The following is a 24,438-nucleotide window of genomic DNA, read 5'->3' as shown; positions in this document are numbered from 1 at the left end:
CTCTGACTTGAGAGGCAAAGAACACCCATAATCAGTGATTTGAGAAGCATCAAGAGACCAGAGCTTCAAAGTTGGGACCCAGAATGTGGAGTTGACAGTGGGAGGATAAACCCACTGGATGAATGAGGTGGTGAGAACCAAACATGAGATAAGGAACTAAACACAGAATCTGCAGAAGTTGAAAACATGTTTCACCGATGTCAGAACTTTGCCTACTTGGAGTCACTCCAAGTTGGGCATAACTCACTTAAGAATCAAAACCTGAAAGCTATTTTTAATACCAACAAAGTGCAGGTCAATAAATAATTGTCAATCATTTTTATACAAAATGCATGTGAAGATGAATGGTTTTGATCTTTTATAGTCATGACACAAAAGCTTTTAGTCCTACTCATGGTTATATCATTGCATGAGCCTGGACAAGCCTTGCAAACTTGCTGGCCTTGACTTTTATTTATGATCTAGAGACAATTATGCCCTGCCTAGTGGCTGGGGGGCGGTGTGCTGGTGAGGATGAGGGGGATGAACTGGGTGTTCAAGTTAAAGGTCAGATGTGGTCTTTGATGGTTGAGTCCAAACATTACCTTTGGTCAGAGTCTAATCTTGAGGAGTCCAAGATTAAATAACAGGTAGAATTGAATCCTTTCATTTTATTCTCTAGTAATATGGATGTGTAGTTAAGAGCCTGCAGCCCAGATGTGTAAGATACTAATTGGAATATAACATAAAACCCATAGAGAGTAAAGGATAAAGGGAACATAAAAATAAGAGGCAGGAAATAAATGATATTTAATTTGGACATGTGCCCCCAATGCATCTGGAGAAAAATCAACAAAACATAGATATCGATAGAAAACCTAGAGAAATGAGCCATAATTACTCCAAAAGATATATGGACAGGAAATTGGATAGGAGCTTACAATGTTGTTTTGGGCTGCACAGATGGCCTTTTGTGCCTGCAAAAGGAAATGAGGGTTTATCTCTGAATAATCAGATGGAATTGTACATAAAATCAGGCTAAATTTTGTCATAAGCCATCTGACAAGATTTTGACATAAGCCATAGATTGCAAGGGTCTCTATATTCTGCTAGTCAATCCATGATCCTCAGAGAGACATGAGTACAGGGTAAACGGGTCAGATTTGTGATCAGATGTCTTCGTGGGATCTTTGCCTCTTACTGGCTGTGCAATATTAAATGTGCTTTAACTTGTCTGTCCCATGAGTTTAGCTCAAGAAAATGGAGGGGAAAAAAAGATCTCCTGTTCAAGGTTGTTGTAAGGACTACAGATGAAGTATATGAAGTTCCTGGCACATAGGAAACATCAAACAAATGTCAGTCAGTAGTAGCAGCAGCAGGAGGAGAAATGAAAGCTGGCTCCCAAGTTCTCAAACTCCACCCATCACAGTGTCCCACAGTCCTGGTCCACACACCTGTGTTCCTCACCCACAGCTAGTGGAGGCTCTAGGATTGTTGAATAAGAGGAGCTTGTGTGACAGGAAAAGCAAAATGGAGTAGTATTGCTAAGAGAGCATTCTACAGTAGAGCTGGGAGGCCGTTTAGGAAATGTGACTTATGCACGTCTCAGCCTGGGTGGAATCTGACCTTTGGACCTGATGAAGTTATCCAGAATATCTGCCAGAAACTCATGGCAGCCCATCTACTTAGCAGACCTTAGCCTAAAATAACTCACAACAGCCTATCTCTTTACTGGACCCTTACCCTAAAAAAACTTGTGATTCCTTATGGACAAATATTTTCTGACTTGCGTCAGAGTCGATCACAGTCCTCACTAGGCAAGGTTTAAAAACCTTGTGGGTTTTTATCTTTTTTTTTTAAGTCCCTCACTCTTTCTCTTCCCTGGAACACCCAATCGGGGTTACTCAAATCTGTGTCACCCAAATTGCAACTCTTAAGGAGCCCATATAAATTATTTTCATACTTTGTATAGCCTCCCGCATTATTTTTTTGATTGACACTTGGGAAGGCAATGAGATGGGGGTGCAGAGGTAATCAACTGCTAGGAGAATCAAAATTCAGCTGAGTATACCTGATGGATACGATCACTAGCTGGCCCACCAGCCAGCCAGTACCACCAGCTGCAAATCCACCTAAAGTGTTTCTTAAATGGACTAAATAGAATCAACATCTAGAATAGTTCCCCCTTTTAAACAAACCATCCATTTTTCCAGCAGCTAAATACAGCACTTTCTTAGTGTCTCTCTTCTACAAATTATGGTGCAATGCATTTCATTTGCATGCTTTGCCAACTATTTTATGTATTTGTTCATATGATAATTTTGACCACATGCTTTGCTCCATGGTTATTGTGAGGGGTTTTGAAAAAGCTGTTAAAGATTGTGGCCCCAGCACCCACCCCACCAAGTCATCCACTGACACCACCACAACTCCCAGTTTCAGAGAGATACTTCTTAGGAAAACAGGAAACCAGTGCAATATTCTTGATCCAAGGGAATCTGCTGTTTGTGTTGCATTCTCAACAGAAATGACAGATATACCCCTCAGAGTCCTTAGAGACCCTGAAAAGTGGGAAGGGGAGGCATGAGGAGGTCCAGGGAGGCATGACGGGAAGATCTCCCCTCTTCGATGTTCCCTATCCACGAGTCCTTTATGCTGAAAGCTGTGTGTGCCAGCCACATTCTCTGAATTTGGGTTAGGTATGTAGACTAAAAAAAAAAAAAAAAATGCACAGCGTGAGAGTGGTGTGTTAGGTTTCATTTGGGGCCAAATGAGGGTAATAGCCCAAGAGACAGCCTCTCAAACAGCTTTGAGGAACTGCTTCAAAGAGAGGTCAGTACTTATGTGGTTTGGTGAAGGGGGATACGTGCAGTCAAGCACACATTTTGGCAGAAGGTTACTCCTAATCACAAGAGGTAGATGTCTCTGTTAATGATTTTAGTGCTTTTCTAGATATGAGAATATGCGAGAAATGGGGCTCATAAAATCTTCTCCTGAAAATATCCAACTCTCTGAAGGCCCGTTCTCCCAGTTTTCCCCAGAGCACAGAGTGCCTCATTCCTGATCTTCATCCTGAACTTCTTTTAGGGTGTGTTGAAGGTCAGCGACTGCAGTGACCAGTGACTTCATCCTTGTAGGGGCAGATGGCGAGTGAAGAATTGTCATCCACAGGTATAATGTTGACGTTCTGTGCATGAGTCAGGATCTTGTCCTCACCCAAAAATGTCACCTTGTTGAATGGTGCTTTGCCCTCTGCCTGCTCTCTTCAATGGTTTGAGATGAGTGTAGCCTAGCCTTTGGGTCATAGGACTTATTAGAGAGGAATAATAAAAAATAAAGCCTCTGTGTACACAGAGAAAATGGGTCAGAGCAGTAAACCAAAATTTGAACTATAAGAAAGAGAAGTTGAGGAGGTAGGGGGGAGATGCAGTTCAGAATTTTTATCATGACTGGACATCTCAAAACTGGCCAAAAAAAAATTGAAGCTGGAGTAGAGAATGTAAAGAAATTCCTAAGCCACTATTTTAGCTAAGTTGAGGGAAAAGCACTGAACTTCAAGAGAAAATAATGTTTAGAGATGAACACGGGCCCATTCAAGATGTGGAGGAATTATGAGGAGAGAAATACTTGCAAAAAGAAACTAGATGGTATTTGGAACACAAATACACACACAGACACACACACACACACACACACACGTGCATGCACACACACACACGCAGATAAAACACAAAAAAATATTTTAATGATTTCCTTTTCCTGTGGTCTACTTTAGAATTCACCCCAAACCCACTTGCTTTTGTGGTTATTCAGATTTTGTTTCTCTTCTTTCTACCTCCTACTGTGTACTCCTGATTCCCAGAATTGGGGCTGAATAAGGGAGAGGAAGTAAAATTCAAATAACTGTATTTTACCCTTTGTTGGCCTTTTGACTAAAAGATATGAGGGTCGAAGAGGTGCTTGTGGCTAAACTGTGGTTTGTAGAATGTGTGGGTGTTGTTTATTTTTGTTTTTAGCTACTATACTCATATTACCCCAATTTACCACATCAAGTCCTGTTTGGGCAGGAAAGAGAAAGACTCAACAAACTTTTGTGAATGCCTTGATTCTGCTTTGTTCCTTCACTCTTTTTTTTTTTTTTTGTCTTTTTGTCTTTTTGCCATTGCTAAGGCCGTCCCCGCGGCATATGGAGGTTCCCAGGCTAGGGGTCTAATCAGAGCTGTAGCTGCTGGCCTACACCAGAGCCACAGCAACGCGGGATCCAAGCCCCATCTGCAACTTACACCACAGCTCACGGCAATGCCAGATCCTTAACCCACTGAACAAGGCCAGGGATCGAACCGAAACCTCATGGTTCCTAGTCAGATTCATTAACCACTGAGCCACTACAGGAACTCCTGTTCCTTCTCTTAAATATTCCTCAGCAGAGTCTTAGCAACTTCCCAACACAAAATCCATGCTGAGGTCTAATTAATCCTGTCCTCAGTAATGTGATAATCATTAGCTAGATATAAAAGGGTCTAGAGTTTAATCCACCAAAAGATTTTATGACATGTTCTTTAGTGTCAGCAATGATGTAAATAAGAGGAATTCTAAATTCCTTAGGAGGGAAAGCTGTTTTCAGATAGGTTAGCAGTAAACATTTGATGCCAACAAGAAACACACTAAATTCAAATGGAATTTCTCAATACATTAAAGCAAATCAGCAAAGGCCTAAACCTGGGACTCCTGAGGACACTTTCTCAGCCACTAATTCATGTCATTACATGTACATATTAGTTATAACAATTCCTAATTTTCAGAATTTCATAATTTTCAATATTTCAGCTCTCTCGCTAACCTAGTCTTCCCTGCAATCCTTTTAAGACTGAATGAGTGAGATTTCTGTACAGCAGAAATTGGCACAATATTGTAAGTCAACTATATTTTTAAAAAATGAAAAAAGGTCTAAGTAAGATTTTTACTAGGATTTACAAAACTACATCACAAGACAAGAAGTGTGTTCATCTAGTATTAACTATTTCTTTCACCTTGTTTAATGAAAAGGAGAAAAATAAAAAGCAAAGTTCTGTCCAGCAAGATGACTAGAGCTGGATGAAAATACAAGTGTCTCTGACGTCTCGTGAGGATTGCAAATGTGATTTGGAAAAAGAGAAGCCATCCAAGAAGTCAAAGAGCCCAGCTCAGTGGAGAAAGTGTCATAGTAGAACATGGATTCCAATTCTGTCATACCAAGTTGGGCATAATCATCAGGGAACTTAAAGTCCCTTTTGGGCCAAGCATTCCCCATGCCCTGGGCAGAAATTCCACCTATCAGCATGCATTTGGAAAGGCACCAGCCATATCAGTTTCCTGGGGTGGGGGGGAGAACCCCCTAGTTATCAAGGAAAGATAGACCTCTTGCCTCTACCCTTGGTGGTAAGCATTGTTTCAGAGCCATCAAAAGAAGATACTCTTTAAGGTGTTCCCTTCGTGGCTCAGCGGTTCACGAACCCGACTAGGATCCACGAGGTTGTGGGTTCGATCCATGACCTTGCTCAGTGGGTTAAGGATCCGGCCTTGCCATGAGCTGTGGTGTAGGTCACAGACGAGGCTTGGATCTGGTGTTGCTGTGGCTATAGCATAGGCTGGCAGCTGTAGCTCCCATTCGACCTCTAGCCTGGGAACTTCCAAATGCCCGAAAAGCACACACACAAAAAAAGGATACATTTTTTTTTCCTCTTTGATACTTGGACAACTGAAATAGAAGGCAAAGATGAAGAGAAAAGCATATAGTATATCCCAAAAGTCTCACATTTTTCAGAGCCTCTTCACCTGTGAACCTACATTCCACTGAGGTCATGCCTGCCTTCTGAAAGGCTCATCACCCTTTGTCCCAAATTCAACTCAGTAACTTGTTCAACTTTGACCAAGAGACATTTTTAAGAAAAGTCATTTTTATAAAAGCATAACATTTAAATACAGCAAAGGCAATCAATCTCTCCATAAAACTGATAAGCATGCATGGTTCCGAGGAGCACATTTTCCTCTGTGTACTGTCTACTATTAAAATCCATGTGATTGAATAAGACATGCCATAGACTCCAGGCTGTGTTGAGTGTGTCAGCCTGTTCTTGGCTCTTGGGAAGTGGAGAGGATTCAAGAGTGAACTTACTCTACTAATTTATGCTCCTTCTTATCCCTGCGCCTTTGCTCATGCTCATTTCTTGGCCTGGAATTTCCACCCTGTTTCTCATTTAAGGCCCACAAGTTTCTCTCCCTTTTCTCTTTCTTGGTATCACTAATTACTATAATGCCCCCTTTAATCCTAGATCACATAGTAACCTTCATTTCATTACGTATGCTCTCATTTTCCCCCAATATTTTAAAAGTTTTTCTAAGGCCTGAATTTTTTTTTTTCCTCTCTCTAAATCTCGCATTCCTTTCTCTCTTTTAATTGTCTATGCTAGGAAGCTAATGATAACAAATATTTCCTGTGTATGTACTATGTGCCAGCAAATGTGCTAAGTGATTGAGATGCTTTATCGCAGATATATGTTGCATAAATAGTCACCAAATTAAACTGAATTTAGTAGAAAAAAATTAATGTGGTTCATAGTCCTTGGTCATTGAATCACCAGCTCCAACCTCTTCCTTTCCTTTCTGATACTCCTGGAGTAAAGATCACCTCCAGGGTTACTTCTCCACGATCTCACCATAAAAAGCTCAGGGACTGCAGTTAGGGCAGCTCAGAAAAATCAAATTCAGTTATGTGAGCACCAAATACATAAGTACAAGATGACCTTCTGACTGGGGTGGTCATTAGGTTCTGGGCCAAACACCCCTCGGAGAGGATAATCAAAGAGAAGGTCAAGTAGGGGCTGATGTCCAGCCCGTGACATGGTAAAGCAGTTGAGTTCCATTTTCACCCACTCAAAATTCTGTCCCCTTTCTCCCTTCCAAGCCATTCCTGACTTCTTCATACATTCTCGCCTGATTTTCCTAAAAGAAGCCTAATTCACTCCCACGTTCCCCTTCCTCCATAAAAATAAAGGCAGTAACTGTATCTAGTTATTCCTCTAGGTGTTCAAATTGACTTGATTACTGAGATTAAAATTGGTTTGACCCCCAGCCTGGCAACCTCCATATGCCACAGGTGCGGCCCTAAAAAGACAAAAAGACAAAAAATAAAAAAAATAAAATTGGTCAGATGAGGTGGTTTTAATGAAAGGTTAATTCTTTTCTTTTTCTTTTTTCTTTTTTCTTTTTGTCTTTTATCTTTTATCTTTTTAGGGTCGCACCTGCAGCATATGACGTCTCCCAGCTAGAGGTCCAATCGGAGCTACAGCTGCCGGCCTATGTCACAGCCACAGCAACTCAGGATCCAAACAGTGTCTGTGACCTATGCCACAACTCATGGCCACAATTCATGGCAACCCACTGAGCAAGGCCCAGGGATTGAACCCACGTCCTCATGGACACTCGTTGGGTTCGTTAACCACTGAGCCATGATGGAAACTCCTGAAAGGTTAATTCTTATTTTGACCTTCAAATCAGCACAGGGGCCACAGTATATATATGCCCCGCCCCCCCACAAGTCAGTCTGTTAAATAGACAACGCCTAGAGCTGTAGATACGCTGTCTACATGACTCCTTTAAATGAATCTTTCTTCATTTGTTTAGTCTATAGCAGAAAGCCAACGGCCTCACTTCAGTCCAGAGGGAGAAGCTGAGATATTGTATGAACTACATGCAGTTTTCCAAGCTTCAGGATATTTGAACTGAAATGGACTGAAAAAGCCCATAGCACATTTACATGTTGAGCTGTTGTTTAAACCCTTTTCACATGTGATGAGCTCATATTCAAAATGTTTTTACTCAACATGCATAAGGCCTTGGCAAGGACTTGTGGGGAGGAGTGCTCTGTCACGGGGAACAGGAGAAAAACAAGGCCGCCTCAGCACATTCCCTCAGAGTACATGGGCCTTCGTGGGCTAGGGTTTCTGTTACTTAAAAAAAAAAAAAAAAAAAAGGCAAATAGGGACTCTCTCCTCTCAATCTCACATGAATTCCAAGATTCCAATAAGTCAACAGTCAATTTTCCCATTGCGTCCTATGACAGAATGTCCCAATAAAGTATATACTCAGTATATTAATGTGTGTTTTAAAGAGCAGAACAGTTAGACATTTACCAATATCTGTTTGGGTTATGCTGAAGTCACAAGTGTTTAAAACAGCCACCATTTCATGGCTGATCCCATGCAAGATACATATATCTCTAATAAACATATTTAACATCTGAAAGGGATTCACATTTTCCTAGGACACAGCATTCTGAGTGAGTTTATAAAGGGCCTGGGTTGTTAGCTCTAAGGCTGATAGGTCTGATATTTGCCAGCATATATGCCCCACAGCTTAGGATCCAGCCACAGATTTACTCTCCAATTTCAACACTTATTGAAAAAGTCCTTGGAAGGGACTATTGACACAGTTCATGAATGAAGTTTTCACCCTCAAAAAGACATACTGTTCCTGTGTTTCCGTTGAACCTGTAGGTAATCCAAGTTAAAAAGCCAGAATGGCTTCAGTGAATGGGCCACACAGAAAGCCATGCTGAACAATATAGACTTTATTTTTCCATTAAGGGGGCATCCAGTAAAATTTTAAAAGTCTATTTGAGGATATTAACCCAGCAATAGTAGGAAGATGGATTCAAGGGAGTAGGCACCCTGGAGAGATGTAAGGAGCAGATCAAGGGAGCAGGGATACTTAGAAAGAAGAATTGACAAGCCCTAATAACAGAGCAGATATAGATGATAAGGAAGAGAGGTGGATGGGATGCAGGAATGACATCAAGATTTCTACACTGAGAGCTGCGATTGTGATGGGGCCATTGACAGAAATAGCAAACCAGGACTAGGAGCCAATTTGCAATGAATCAGAGGGTTTAACTCAAGGCATTTTAAGCTGGAACAGATCTTAAAGAAGACACCAAGCTCAACTCTCTACTTCCTCTATGTATTTCAGAGACAAATCTGAGGCCCAGAGCATAGGGCATAAAGACTCGTTGAAGGTCTCACAGCTAGGTAGCATGAAGCACACCCACTAGTACCCACCCACTCTTTGGTCTCTTGGTTCGCTCTGTCCTGTGATTGTTGTTCAGTTGTCCTGTGCAAAAGCTGAACATTTTTTGGTTGCAAGTGATGGAAAACGCAGCTCAATTTGACTTGAACAAATAGAGAAATCCATTGGGTCATATAGCCTTAAAGTCCAAAGGCTTCAGGTGAGGCTTGGTCCAGCAGCTCAACAATGTCACTAAGTACCTAGTTTCTTTTTGTCTAGTGTCTGCTCAACATCCTTGGTGGTTCCAAGATGGGTGCAAACAGGTCCTGGGGTTGTGTGCTTACTCATTCATATCTATCAGGAGGGAGAGAGGGTATTTGTCCTGGAATTTCAAACAAAAGTCTTAAGATTTACTCTGATTGAATCTGCTTACTCCCATGTCCAGTCAGAATCAATCACAAAGACCAGGGAGTCAAATATGCTGATATGGGTCACCTACTTCACCCCTGCAATCAGATTGCATAGAGTCAAATGAATCCCAAATTGAAATGAGGGTTTAGGAAGAAAACAATAGAAGCGATAGGACCAACCAAAAATGTCTATACACATTGTTTGGCTAAATTCCTTTCTCTTTTTTTTTCCATATCAAGTTTACGGTTTTTGTGTTAGATACAGTGATTAAATTGCTTGTGCAAAAGTTTCAAAAATATGTTATGCAGAAAGCAGAATGTCTGTATTGACCATAGTATTGAGAAAGGGGAACAGGGGTTTAACAAAAATGTTTTAAAGGGAAAGAAAAGTAATTAGAATGAATAGGTTCAAATTCTAGGCAAATGCAAACAAGTCTTTTCCCCTGAAATAGGCTACTGTATGCCGGACCTTTTCCCCTCACTTCAGCTGTGGACTGATTTGGTAATTGGTGACCCTACACTGTGAAACTTCTTGTCACTCTGACATAAATGATGAGTGCTGTGACAAGGTTTGGTATGTTTTTCATAATTACTTTAAAATGACTCTAAACTATCCAGTTGTTTCTTTTTTTCTCCACATCATTGCCTGAGGAAGTCTTTAGCAACCGCTGGTACATGCTTCTGAGAAACATTTGACCGCAAGTGCCTTAGATTCAAAACATATTACTATGTGGGAAGAAAGGCACCACCCAGTACACATAACCATCCTAATTTTGAATGGACTTAATTTCTGAATTCTAGACAGTGTCTCATAATGCTTTCTAAAATAGTAAGAGCCTTGTTAAAACTCTCAAGGCTAAGCCCACAAACAGGGACTAATGGGGTTCCTAAGAGAGAGGTGTCTGGACAGCATTTCTAAATTTTGAGCTGTCTGGTTGATGAGGCAGATGATCTCATGGTAGGAAAGATTCTCAAAATATTGGACACTGACCAATCAGGGCAGCTGGCCAGCCAACCCAAGCATACAGTGATCCTTATGCTACCTTTCCTTACCAGTGAAATATCAGCCCTGCCACATGGACTGCATCTGAGGAGGGAAATCAGCATTAAGCATAAGACAGTGTTGGAGCCAGAGAAAGGCTGCTGTGAATGGTGAGAAGGGAAGTCAGCCAACCCACCCTAAGTTGACAGAGATCACCAGTCCCAAGGAGGAGGCACAGATGACAAGAAGAAAGGAGAGACAGGGAAGAAGAACAAGTGAGAGGTTGGAACAGATGGGCAAGGATGGAAGGGCAGATGCAGGTGAAGAGAGGAAAGAAAAATGAACAGAGGAGAAGAGAGGGGAGTGAGGACATGTAATAGCAGACCAGGAACAAGCAAGAAGAGTGGAGACTGAAAAAAGGAGAGGCTTTGGAATTCACACAAGTAGAGGAAGAAAAAGAGTAGTAAGGAAAGGTAAGGCAGAAAAAGGAGAGGTTAGACAGCAGCAAGAAAAATGGCGGAGCTAATGAGGGATTGTTGGGTGATGCACCATGTGACACAGGGCTCAGCAAACTTTTCTGTAAAGGACCATTTAGTAAATATTTCAGCTCTGTGGGTGGGAAAGTCTTCGTTCAACTACTTGACTCTGGGAGCATGAAAGCAGTCCTAGACAGTAAGTAAACAAATAGACATGGCCTGTTCCAATAGATCTTTACAAAAGCAAGTGGTGGGCTGGATTTGGTCCCTGGGTCATGGTCAGTTCACTCCTGGTATAAGGCAAACCACCCTGCAGATAAGGGTGTTTCTGATGTTTCTGGTATCTTTTCAGCACCTAGCATGCATAGGCACTCGATACTGGAAAATATTAGAACCACCTGGAAGAGTCATTTTACAGGTTCCCAAATGATCAAAAGAGCAGCCATTTTCAATGGCTTTTTATAACTTTTAGCCTATAAAATGGCACTTTCCTATGGTTCAATCTACCAGCTGCTTGATTGGCCATCTGCTCCCCAGTGGAGAGGCCACGGACTGAGGGAGAGTAGGAATAGTTCATCCTGAGCTAGATGAAGTCAGTGAATAGGTGGTTGTTCCCAGTACAGCCCAGGCCCATCACGGGCAAAGGCAGGTACTTAGGAAGGGCTTTTCATTAATGGTCATCTTAAACAAGAGTATCATTACCTGTTTTATGGAAGGAGAGACTGACCTGTAGGGCACTCCTTTGGGGTCTCTCTCCCAAATGGGTATTATAACCATATACACAGGAGAGAAGCACCAGAAGGCTGATTCAGAACAACATTTAGTACTAATTGTTAAAGCTTTGAGATTGGATAAGAATTCTCCATTAGTACAGGTAATAGAGTTCCACAGAGTTTAGATCTGGGGCCAAATACCACTCCAGACACCAGAAACCAAACGAATCTTCTGTCTTTTTAATTCACACCCTCCGATGTTTCCTCACCTTTGGCTCCTAGAACATCCCCAGCTTGACTGCAGAGCTAGGTTCCTCTCTAACCTCCACTAATTTCCCCAAAGGGCATATGGTGCTTGGGAAGAGCTTCAGTGGTAGGAGGGCACAAGGTCTAGCCAAGAAGAGCTCTTCAGGGCTTGGGGCATGGTTGGTTCCAAGCCCAATATCATAGAGACAGGAAGTGCTCTGGCCCCAGGCTCAGACTTCGACTAATGACCCATCAGTTTCTTGTTTTGTGGTTGGGAAGATCTTGCAGACTCTGATACAGGCAGTTCTTGCTTGGTGGTGGGTTTCTGTTTCAGGAAGTTAGAGCCACTATTCTATGGCCTCTGAGGTACCATTCAGGAATGGGAGGTTGATATTGTGGTTGATTTGCTTTCCTTTATTTTGATCTGGTACCTGGCACCATGGCCATCATTCCAAGTTTGTCTTGGCTCCTGATTCCAACCATTCTTGGGGCACAAGCTGGTTTCTGGAGTCTTTCTCATGTCATCTGTTGGTTCAAACTGCAAAGAAATGGCCCCAAAGGTCTTGGTCTTGAAGCCACATGAGGAGAGACACAGCCACATGGTTCCCTGCAAGGGAAGCTTGAAGAAGGCCATAGGTTCCGAAAAGGGAAATCTCACGTGGGTCTAGCATGACTAACTGCCTTGTATTCCAAGGTGATCATGGAACGTTAACATGTTACTCTCACAGTGGACAAAAGTTCAGAGACCCTTCTGTCGGTATTTCGCCCTTGCAGGAAAAAAGTCCAAGGTGTAATTAGGAATGAATATGTGTGCATGCATGTGTGGGCATGTGCATATTTGCTTTACTTTTTATTGAACAGTAGTTGATTTTTAATATTGTGTTAGCATCTGGTATACAAGCAAAGTGATTCAGTTATTTATATATATATGTCTATTTATACACACTCACACTCAAAGTGACTCAGTTATACATGTATACACACACATATATATGTGCATGTATATATATATTCTTTCATATATATATTATTTTCCTTATTCTTTTCCATTGTGGTTTATTATAGGATATTGACTGTAGTTCCCTGTGCTGTTTAGTAGGACCTTGTTGTTCATCTATTTTATATATAGTAGTTTATATTTGCTAATCACAAACTCCGAATTTCTCCCTCCCCCTACTTCGGTAACCATAGGATTGTTATTTGCTTTAACATATTTTAACACACTAAATATTTAAATTAGCAACATCAAATTATTTTAAATTAAAATAAATTATTAATATTAAATCAAAATATTTTCTAGTAACTGCTTACGGAAGCAACCCCAAGAACCCAGTTCCCCAGTTTCCCCCCGCCCCTCCGGGAAAGGGCCTGTTTGCCAATTTGGAGCAGCAGTTGAGGTGTCCTCCCTGGCCTGGCTTCCCAGCCTCTCTGCTCCTGTCACATAAAGGTACTCAGGGCCCAGGAGGAACTGCTGCCACACCAGCACGGGGCCAATGAGGAGGAACGACTCCACGCTGACATCTCCAGCCTCGGAAACCACATGGTCCCGTTTCTCCTACCTCACAGCAACATTGCCGGCTCCGGCTGAACCCCTTCACACACCCTGCTCTCTGCAGCCCAGCACGTGCTGTTTCTCTGTCTGGCCAAGATTCACAACACAGACCGCAGGAGGTTTAGAAATATCAGCAGTAGCACTTTGTCTTCTTTATTCCACTTCCAGTTCAGGTTTAAAGCTACCAGACTAGCTCTTTTATCTTTTCGCTGCTTTAAGATCCTGTTCTCTTTGGGGGCTCCATGAACACTGTGTGAGGCAGTGTAAGAAATGAGCCTTGTTTATGACAGTCTGATTTACCAAATCTTTCTGGTCTCTGTTTCCTCCCCTATGAAATGGTGATGATACTGATTCACTGTCTGCTTCCTGGAGCTGTTGTGAGGCATAAGAGAAATTATATGTGAAATTCCTCACTCTGAAACGGAGCTGTAACTAGGGCTCAATGAATGTTACTGACACCCCTCCCGCCACCAACTACGTTTACTGTGACTAGATTCAGATTGGCAAGTCACTGTCTACCCTGGTGCTTCTCAACCTCTGGTGCACAATACAATTAACTGGGGAACTTTAAAAGTACGTGTGTCTGGAGTACCCTTTGTGGCTCAGTGGTTTAAGGATATTGTCTCTGCAAGGATAGGGGTTCGATCCTTGACCTTGCTCAGTGGGTTAAGGATCTGGTGTTGCTGAGACATAGGTCACAGATGCACCTTGGATTTGATCCCTGGCTAAGTAATTTCCATATGCCATAGGTGCAGCTGTAAAAAGAAAAAAAAAAAAAAGTGCTGTGTCTGGGAGCCACTGTCTGCTCCCACTTTTAAATATCCTGAGTGTTCGACGTCCTTATTTCTTGTTTTGATCTTGGGTAATATTGCTGGCATCAGCCCCTGCCTCCAGACCAGACGTCTGGCTGCTTCTTCCACTCAGTTTTGGGGAAATTTGTTACACAGCAACAGAAGCATACCTTAGAGACATTGCTGGGTCGGTTCCATACAATTACCATGAAATGACTCTCACGAGGTTTTTGGTTTCCCAGTGTGTATAAAAGTTATGTTCACACTATACTGTAGTCTATTAAATGTGCAACAGCTTTATATCTAAAACAACAATGTACCTGCCTTAATTTATTGCTAAAAAATGCTAACCACCTCTGAGTCTTCAATGAGTCATAAGCTTTTAGCTAGTGAAGGATGTGAATTGTGTGAGAATTACTACAATGTGACACGGAGACACAAAATGAGGAAATGCTGTTGGGAAAATGGTGCCCATAGACTTGCTCAACACCAGGTTGCCACAGATCTTCAATTTGTTTAAAAATAAAAAAAAAAAGGCACTATCTGCAAGTGCACAGTAAAGTGCAACAAAACAGGGTACTTACAGATAACTGATACACTCCTTATCACAATGTGGTACTGTTACATCACTGACTTTCAGATAGATTTTCATTTTTGTGTGATTTGTTTCCCGGGACTAAGGTGGTCATTAAATGTGCCTGACTAGATGCATTAGTGTGTTGCTCTATGACTTTGATATATCCGCCTGGTCTGTTAGCTTTATTAAAAGATGAATGTCTTCTTTGTTAGTAGTTTAGTCTCATTGGTGGGGCCATCTTGAGATTCCATCTCTGAGGAAATGAAAGATTACCTCTCCTCTCTAGGATATTGGATAATTCATCAGTGTGGACTACATACACCCTGGAGCCTTCCTTCTGTTTACTAACACCTTCCTACATCATCATTAAACAAGATCGCAGAGGCTGATGAATCTATTCTGTTCTTGGAACAGGTTCTACTTTTTCAGGGACACCATTGCTAACTCCCAAGTCCCTGTGTTTATTCTCTCCTGCTTGGGCAGAGAGTAAGAAATATAAGTCAATACATTAAAACAGATATACATTTAATGTTTTTAAAGTAATACTTAATATTCAAATATACTCATATTCAGCTGTCTCTTATAACTATATTTTTATGCATTTATTGCTTTAGAGTATCATTACAAACTCATAGCCTTTCACAGACTCACCTTGCACTGACTCACCATAACTGTTCTGTTTTTTTTTGTTTTTTGGTCTTTTTGTCTTTTAGGGCCACACCCACAGCATATGGAGGTTCCCAGGCTAGGGGTCCGATCAGAACTGTAGCCACCAGTCTAGGCCAGAGCCACAGCAATGCTGAATCCAAGCAGCGTCTGCGACCTATACCACAGCTCATGGCAACGTCAGATCCTTAACCCACTGAGCAAGGCCAGGGATCTAACCCGCATCCTCATGGATGCTAGTCAGGTTTGCTCACTGCTGAGCCATAGCAGGAACTCCATCACCATAACTATTTTTATTATTTGGTGTTCACATTTTCACATCTGGGCTAATAGAAACTCCTTCAAGCATTGCTTTGATAATCTTCAAAGATCCTTGTTTTTCGACCACAGCAGAGAGATGTTTGAAGCCAGCCCAACCACTTTTCCCGTCCCAAGACTGGAATCAACTAACTTCCAGGACACTCTTACTGCTTTGAGAAAAGAATAGTGTTAGAAATGACAATCTAAGCTTCTCGTGTGTGCATTGCAAGGAGAAAGGCTAGGCCTTTGGCCACTGCCACTTGGGGCCTATTTTGTGACAGAGCCAAAAAAGATGTTTTTAGGGTAGGAATTCCTACTGATTTTCCTTATATAATGTATTATACCGCTATTCCTTGTTCTAGAAAAAAATAGAGTATTCCTAGAAAGTCTAAAGGTAGGTAGTTTTCCAGCCGGGCACTGAGGCGGAGAGGCCAGGAAACACTGGCCCCTTAGGACGGGGTTATACAGCTTCGTCCCAGGAGAGGAAGCCGAGGGGTTCACAGCTGCCTTGATGGCACTGCCTGGACACTGGTTTCTTCCCAGAGCTGCATTTCTTTCTATCAGGATTCATGCTTCATCTTCAATTTGCTTCCTTATTCCTCCAAGTTCTTCTTTTACTCCAAGCAGCCCTGGCGCACCACTGTTGGGTGCCAACTGCCTGGTCTGCTCAGAACTGAAAGGGCTTCAGTTCTCAAACCAGGACTTTCAGTTTTCAAACCAGGACAGTCCAGGGCCAAGCAGGATAAGACGGTCTTTTCCTCACCAGTGGACAAAGGAGCTCATCACTTCTGCACAGAGCGAGAAGGAGATGCTTTGAACTCTGCTCAGTAGAATCTTGAAGGATGAACTCAAAATATGTTTAGGATTTATATGGAAGGCAATATTCATGTGAATTTAATTCAGACTGCAGTACAAATTCTCCAGCACAAACAGCCAAGATAATTACATGCAAAGCTGGAAGAAGCTGAGCTAAGCTAGTAAACACACAGCTGTGAACAATTTTCTCATTCAAAAAGCCCTGGTCTTCTGACTGCAAAGCCTGGTTTTCCTTCCCTATTTCAGAGGGCCTTATAGAAGGTAGGTGTGAAAAACCAATGGGACAGAGCAGAGTCCTACCTGAGGTGGGGGGGTATAGAGAGTAAAGACTTTGTAAGTCCACTCTCTGAAATTGGGCCCCACATCGGAGGTCAACAGTGTAAGTGAAGGTATATTCGCCGTACCCTCGTGAGGTTGGTTTTACTAACAACTCTGCACTAAGAACCTTGGCCTTGGCCTGAGTGTGTTAATTAACTCAGCAGGTCCTGAGGCCCTGCCTGAAGCACAGGGAGCTTGAGTTGGAAGAGCCCCACTCTCTCCCTCCCCTGGGATAATCTGGTCCAACTACCCCTAACAGATGAGTAAACTAAAGCCTAGAGAGGTCAAGAGACCTACCCAAAAGACATAGCTGGATACTGCTAAAACTGGTACTTGGAACCCAAGTATCCTGACACTTTCCACTAAAGAAATCCCCTTGCCTTCCTGCTGTTCCAAGTGCATGTCTCGTCCATCAGAGAATTCCAAAAGAAACCAAAGAGAGTTTGCATACTGAGAGTCAGCTGCTCTCCTGCACTCCTAATCTCTGAAGAGCACATTTTATGAAGGAAGAGAATTGTGAAATCGCTGGGATAATTCCACCGGGCTCCAATAATATTCCAATAATTTCAGCTGAATTCTTGCTAATCAGCAGCATAGCCTTGACTTTAGCAAACACATCAGTCAAGGTCTCCCAAAGGCTCAGAGATTTTGCAGAACCACGATTTCAGGTCTATGAACTGCACCTTTATCCTTTGAACTCAGATGAAGCCAACAAGGGCCAACTGGGGATGAAATGTGGCCCCTTAGTGTCCTGCATTCCCTTGTCCACCCTTAGAAGTTAGCTTCTTTACCTCCAAATACCCTCCCTCCTTGCCCAAACACCCTCATTTCTCTAACTTTGCATGCTCAGTTCCTTTAGATTCCATAATCAGTCATTTCAACACAAGGCTTATTTTTCACTTTGAAATTTTAAGACCTGATACCCAGGGAGTAAAATTTTACCCACCATCACATTGACCCATTCACTGTGGTATGTTGCACCACTGAATTTTGCTATGCAATCATCCCATTTAAATACAAGTGGATGTGAACCTTCTGTCTAAAAATATTTCTTCACAGACTTCCCATCATGGCTTAGCAGTGACGAATCCAACTAGTATCCACGAGGACATGGGTTTGACCCCTGGCCTTGCTCAGTGGGTTAAGGATCTGGCATTGCCATGATGTAAGCAATGAATGGTATAGGTTGCAGATGCAGCTCGGATCTGGCATTGCTATGGCTGTGGCATTGGCTGGCAGCTGTAGCTCCAATTCTTCCCCTAGCTTGGGAACTTCCATATGCCTGGGTGCGGCCCTACAAAGACACAAATAAAAAATTAAAATGCTTCTTCATATGTCACTCTAGTCATCAAAGAATTGGAAGCCCAGACCACTGATCAGCTTGTAAATCTGTGAAATTCTCTCAGTTGTCAGAAGTAGTTTGAAATAAAACTGAAAAACATCTCGTGGTCTCTAAGGAACAGATGTTAATTGTGGGAAGAGCTGTGGGGAAAAGGCCATCCTCCTGGAAGGTGCCAGTGTTCTTCCTTAGAGTTAGTCCAAGGGCAGAGGGCCAACACCTCTTTGCTGCCCTACATGGTCCCCTCGTGGCTGAGACATGCTCTTTCACCACCGAGTTTACCTCCAAACAGCAGTTTATCATCACATACGTAATTTTATTTTCTGAAAAAAGTGCTTCAACCCTGTATATTGACAGAAGCTAACGATGAACATACCAAAGAAAAAAGTCCCTTATAATCTGGCCATTTATGGGCACAGTACCTGGGGGGGGAACTTTAAATTCTCTTTCTCATAAATTAACAGATCTCTCTGTAAGAGCTCTTGCTGAATTAGAGCTGACAACAGCATGAACAGCACAGTCACACCACTGAATTCTTTCCAGCTCCAGCTCCATAATTCACCTTCTCCCTCACGCATCCTCTCTTCTCGAGCTTAGAAAACTTTCCTTAATAAGTGTCACTTATGGGATCCTAATTGGAGATGTAAGAGGGAAACAATTTAATAGCTTTTCCAGGACTGACAACATTGTAAGAAACAAATGTTGGATTTAAAGACTGAAAATTTAGCTTCCACAAGATACAGGGTGTGTCTCCCCAGGAAAGTTGCCTGCCTTCTTTGAGCTTCAGTCTTCTCATCTGTAAATTGTTCAGTGGGTTCAGTCATCTGCAATAATTTTTATTATCTTCTAAATTCTCCTTTAGGTACTGTGATAAAGAGATGGATGGATAGATAGATAGAAATAAGACATGGGCAGGTAGACAGAGGGATAGAAAGCATTATGTGCTGAATTGTGTCCCCTCAAAAATTCATGAAGTCTTAACCCCAGTGCCTTAAAAGGTGACTGAATTTGGTCTTAAAGAGGTAATTAGGCTTCAGTGAGGTCACTTGAATGGGTCTTAATCTAAAATGACTAGTGTCCTCATAAGACGTTGGATGCAGATCCACACAGAGAGAAAGTGGCCATTTCCAAGCCAAGGAAAGAGTCCTAAGAAGAAATTAACCTTGATCATAGACTTCTGGCCTCCATCACTGTGAGAAAATAAATTTCTGTTGTTTAAGTCACTCAGTGTATGGTGATTTGCTATGGAAGCCCTAGCTAAATAGGATAAATAATAGATTGAAGATGATGGTGATAGATAGATAGGTAGGTAGATAGATAGATAGATAGATAGATAGATAGATAGATAGATAGAGCTATCAATCTATCTATTATTTCCATAGATTCCAATGTTCAAAGTAGGCAAACCCAAGGAAGGAGCATCCCTTTTTGTAATGTGGAGTTCCCTCATAGCTCACTCAGCCCAATTAAGGATCCAGTGTTGTCACTGCTGTGCCTCTGGTTGCAGCTGTGGCACAAGTTCCATTCCTGGCCTGGCGATTTCCACATGCTGCAGGTATGGCCAAAAAACAAAAAACAAAACAAACAAAAAAGAATACTATGTACCTTTTTGTAATGCTGTCCTGGCAGAGTTAAGAGTCTCTGTGAGGATATGTCATATATTACAAAGATTTGGGTTGCATTTTCAAAATGTAAAGGGCTAGACAGTCCAATGAGAACTCCCAATGAGAACCCAATCCCCATTTTTTCAAGCCATCCACAGTTTTCAAAGGTTCAGGAGGGAATTAAGAAAACAAGAGGCTCCCAAATGATGTAAATTCCTTATTGCCACCTGGACCTTGGGTCTGAGCCCTAGGCCTGCTGATGTGGGCTAGCCATATAAACAGGGAGGACTTCTGTTGCCCAGAAGACTTGAACAACTGACCGAGAGCAATAGAGGAGCCAATTTGGCCTCTTCGGTATGACCCACACTCTCACCTGGGCGCGGGGGGCAAGGTCTTAACAACTTGGAAAAGGAAGGAAGGATGAACTCAGGAAACCAGAGGAGCAAGAGCTCTTCTCCCTGAGGCTGACAACGGCTGCTCCAAGTCATCGGGCCCTGTGACCTGACCTGTTCCTGCCTGGCTGCCCCAGAATCAGACGTTCCCCGTGTGAGGCAGCCCCATGCCCTTTGCACTGCTCCAGAGGCCTGGGGAGTAGGAATCCAAATGGGAGGAAATCCATCCAAGAAAGGAAAACCAAAGCATCAACACCATAAATATGTAACCGCCTTTAAACTCCCTCCAAGCCTCCCCCAGAGTATCCTCTCCCGGGATGTGGGTCACAGTCCACTTTCCCAACAATGGAGTTGGGGTGGGGGATGGGGAACAAAGGTGGTAGCCTGGAAAAAGCACCCAAACAAATCATCAGCGTCTGTACCAAGAGGTCAATGCTTTTTTATTAACAAATATTGGGAGCCTCTCTGCCCAGCACTGTTTCTATGTGCTCCTTCTGTTGGAGTTCACATTCTAGCTCTGGTAGGGAGCTTGATAGTAAGATATAGGATGGGCAGTGAGATCCTACTGCACAGCACAGGGAAATGTGTGTGATTGGGTCACTTTGTTGTACAACAGAACTTGACGAAAACATTTTAAATCAACTATACTTTAATAATAATTTTTTAAAAAGATATAGGACCTCAGAACCTGGCAACGATTCATTCTCTTACCTCTTTTTGGACTTTAATGGTCCATTCTTTGTATCATTCTTTTCGTGTAGCCTTAGGCTGCTGCCCTCTGTATCTCTTCCCCATTTGAAGTCCCCTGGGAATAAGGTTATGCTTCAGTCACTTAGCAGATTGTCAACAGCTCCCAGCCCAACACCTACTCACAGTACAAGCAGGTTAAATGTGGAAGGAAAGAGGGAAGGAAAGAAAGAAAGAGGAGGAAAGCTCCTTCTAGCTTTCTTCTGGAGATGTCTTACTGATGCAAGGAAGAATTAAGTCTCAGTGATTGTTGGTCATATGTTTTGAACTCTTCACCTCACAACTGCCATACGTATTATACTGTGGACCAATCCAATTGAAATGAACTTACATTTTAAACGTGTCGTTTTTCAGAGCAAAGAATGAATCGGCAAGGGGCTCTCAGAAACAGACCATGCTGCTACATCACCATGAGTGATTACCTCAGCGGCAGACACCAGGGTCTTTGACACTGCGTGTCCTTAATTTATTGGAGGGGCTTTCCCAAGTGTTATGTTCACAAACAGTCAGATTAATATAGGGGCTTTTTCTTGCATCCATTTGGAAAAATCTTGTCCTGATGTGGAATATTCAAGCCCCACTGCCTACAAATAAGCTAAAATCTTTCTTCTGAGTCATTGTGCCTGAGACTTCAAGCTCATCCTGTCTGAAACACAAAAAGCAGCCTTCATTTTGTCCTGTTTTCCTTGAATTATAGAAAGTACTTCATGTCAAAGAACCAGAGAGAATGGGAAGGCTGACTCTATATTATGCTTTTAGTTATTTTTTATTTTTTTTCCATTCTCACTCTACTGTGGACTTTTTCCCGATTCATCCTCTTTACCCCCAGGGATTGTTCTAACCTTGAAGGGACAGCTTCTTAACTTACCTCCAGCCGTGAGAGGCTCACCAGACTCCCACAACCATGGAGTTCCATCAAGAGTTAGGATTTCCCAGTCGCCAGTCCCAGGGGTCTTCCTGGGTCCTTTGGGTTCAATGCAGCCTCCTCAAAGGTCCCATAAACCACCAAGGTGGCTGGTTGTCAGTGTCACCCTTTTCCCTTTCCAGCCAACTATGTTTGAAAGGAAAAACAAAAACAAAACCTCTTGGAACATACCCATTTTTCCCCCAAATAACTCTGTTTAATGAATTCCCTATTAGGCCAAATCCAATGCGCTGAAATATCTGCCAAGCATGTCATTCTGCACAAAAGGAGTTTGAAAACAGCCAGGAGCTAGTTCAAGGGAAGAACATGTGAAAGGACCCTAGGAGGAGTTTCCCATCCATGGCCGGAGGTCCACCACTGCCTCGCTGTTTGCAAATTCAGGCTGAGCTACGATCGCATTGTTCATGTAAAGAAAAAGCGACTGTTCTCCCCGAGTGCCCCTTCCCCGCTCCGAATGGCTGCGATCAACAGCCCCAAGACCCTAATTGCCACAGCCTATTAGAAATAATGAGACGTACATGGCAGAAGCCAAGGGTAAAAGCGACATCTCACAACACGAAAGGTTAATATCAACATATACTGCTAGTGAGTGCAAAGGGCACATCAATGGGTGACTCATTACTGGGGGTTGACCCATAGGGAAAGTGTCATTCAGCAGAGAGGCTTTCTCAGGATGTGGCAGCAAAAGTTACAAAAGATAAGGACTTGCCTGTGGAACGCGCTCAACTAATGAGAGCTGAAAATTGTTTGAAACATCCCAATGACCTCACAGATGGGGGATGCTGATTAAGGTGGCTACAGGAGGCTCCTTTCTTGTCTGACAGCCCATTGAGAAGCTTTGGTGAGATGTGACTAACAGGCCGTGAAGGTGTCTCCATCTTCTCTGACATGGTCCATGCTTTGGGCAAAACAAACATGAAAAATAAGTCCAAACTGACATGCATGTTTGAATTTAGTTTCCAGAGACGTGTTTTGGGAAAAGAGCACTGGTCGGGCCCGTCAGCTATGATTTCTTTATGGCAAAGGGGGCTTGTGACTCCTTGCGTGACTAATCGCATGACTGCGCTGGGGGTGAGCCAACGGCAAATTTAGGTCTTGAACACTCGACAAAACAACCCCCCTGTTCTGCGGGCGAAATTCTATGGTGCTTCGTGTGTAATTAAATGAAAGTCTCACAAGAGTCTACACCTTAATCATTCTTGAGGCTGATATGTGGCACAAAGGCCAGATTTTTGCCACATTAAAACGCAGCCAAGAAACAATGGAGAAATGGAACCAGATTTTTGTTTTCTTTATCCAACCTTTGCTGAGACAGAGACATTTCACAAAAGAAACCCTGAAACTCTCTGGATCTTCATTTAATGCCTGGGGCTTAGAAAAGAGATCACCTTTATGTAGGTCCTGCCCCTCTCTCGTGTTAGAGATGAGGATGAGAACGCATCTCCTACTGTTCCTCTCAACTCCTTCTCCAGCAAAACTGGAAGTAATATCTGCCCATTTGCCACCTCATTTTAAATGAACACTCAGGTCTTGCAAAACTAGTCACATCACCTCATAAAAAGAGTTTATCGCTGTATTAAATAAGATTATACGAGGGTTTTATAATACGATTTAGGACAAATGTTCTAAAGCTTTCCTAACTAGCTGCACTAATTATCGATTGCTTCATAGCAAATTATCACAAAATGTAGTGGCTCAAACAACAATTAACTTTTCTTATCTCACATAGTTTTCTCTGGGCAGCCTCATAAAGGTGCAACCAAGATGATGCCCAGAGCTGCCATGTCATGTGAAAGCTTGTCCGGGGCTGAGAATTCACTTCCACGCTGGCTCACTCACATGTCTGGCAAGTTAGTGCTAGCTGTACTACAGAGGCCTCAGTTCCTTGCCACTCAGCCTCTCCATAGAGCTGATTGAGTGTCCCTAGGACTGTAGCTAGCTTCCCCCAGAGCAGCAATCCAAGAGGGAGAAAGAGGGACGCCACACTTCCTTCATGACTTAGCTTCAGAAGTCATGCACCATCAAATCCATAATATCCTAGTGGTTACACAGGTCAGCCCTGTCCAACGTGGAAGGGGACTACTTGTGGGTCAGACTATCAAGGGGCAAGAATCTCTGGCTACCATCTTGCCTCGATTTTTAAAATATTCAAAGTATACCAGCCTGCTTAAAAGATAGGAAGAATATGGTCATTGATCCAGTCAACCAGAATTCTATAAAAGAGACAAAAACTGAGAACTCTACCACAGTAAGTTTTCTGAAGAAAACATACTCCGTTTGACTAAAAACTTCTCTTCTTATACTAACAAATCTATATTCTGCCTGTAAGGCCAAAACGAAGAGATGAATTAAGGCATTGTTCAAGGGAGTTCTCTCCTTGCAAAAAAAGTGGGTTAAGGCTCTGGCATCATCACTGCAGCAGCTTGGGTCACAGATGTGGTGCATGTTCCGATCCCTGGCCCAGGATCTTCCACGTGCTGTGGGCACACTCCCCCCCCCCAAAAAAAAACAAAAGAAAGAAAGAAAAGGAAAAAGAGATTATTCAAGAGAAGTTGATCTTGGC

General features: G+C 42.6%; 2 long non-coding RNA genes across 3 annotated transcripts in view; one reads left to right on the top strand and one right to left on the bottom strand.

Moving 5' to 3' along the window:
- The window catches only part of LOC125128157 (uncharacterized), a 122,964-nt gene that overhangs the window by 90,376 nt on the left and 8,150 nt on the right, over positions 1-24,438 (top strand). Inside the window, exon 1 of one of the 2 annotated variants that reach the window (XR_007135160.1) lies at positions 2,942-3,150. The exons of the other annotated variant lie outside the window; for it this stretch is intronic. This is a non-coding gene — a long non-coding RNA (uncharacterized LOC125128157). Of the gene's footprint in view, positions 1-2,941; positions 3,151-24,438 lie in introns of those variants that run through there. 2 annotated transcript variants of the gene reach the window in all.
- LOC125128155 (uncharacterized) lies at positions 11,829-22,000 on the bottom strand. The gene is made up of 3 exons (XR_007135157.1): positions 21,819-22,000; positions 20,915-21,008; positions 11,829-12,615 (listed from the first exon to the last, which is right to left on the bottom strand). It is a non-coding gene; the product is annotated as an uncharacterized LOC125128155 (long non-coding RNA).

Source organism: Phacochoerus africanus, chromosome 5 (genome assembly GCF_016906955.1).
Source record: "Phacochoerus africanus isolate WHEZ1 chromosome 5, ROS_Pafr_v1, whole genome shotgun sequence".
Taxonomy (NCBI): Eukaryota; Metazoa; Chordata; class Mammalia; order Artiodactyla; family Suidae; genus Phacochoerus; species Phacochoerus africanus.
The sequence above is the reverse complement of the archived record's forward strand: the minus strand, read 5'-3'. Positions and strand labels throughout refer to the sequence as shown.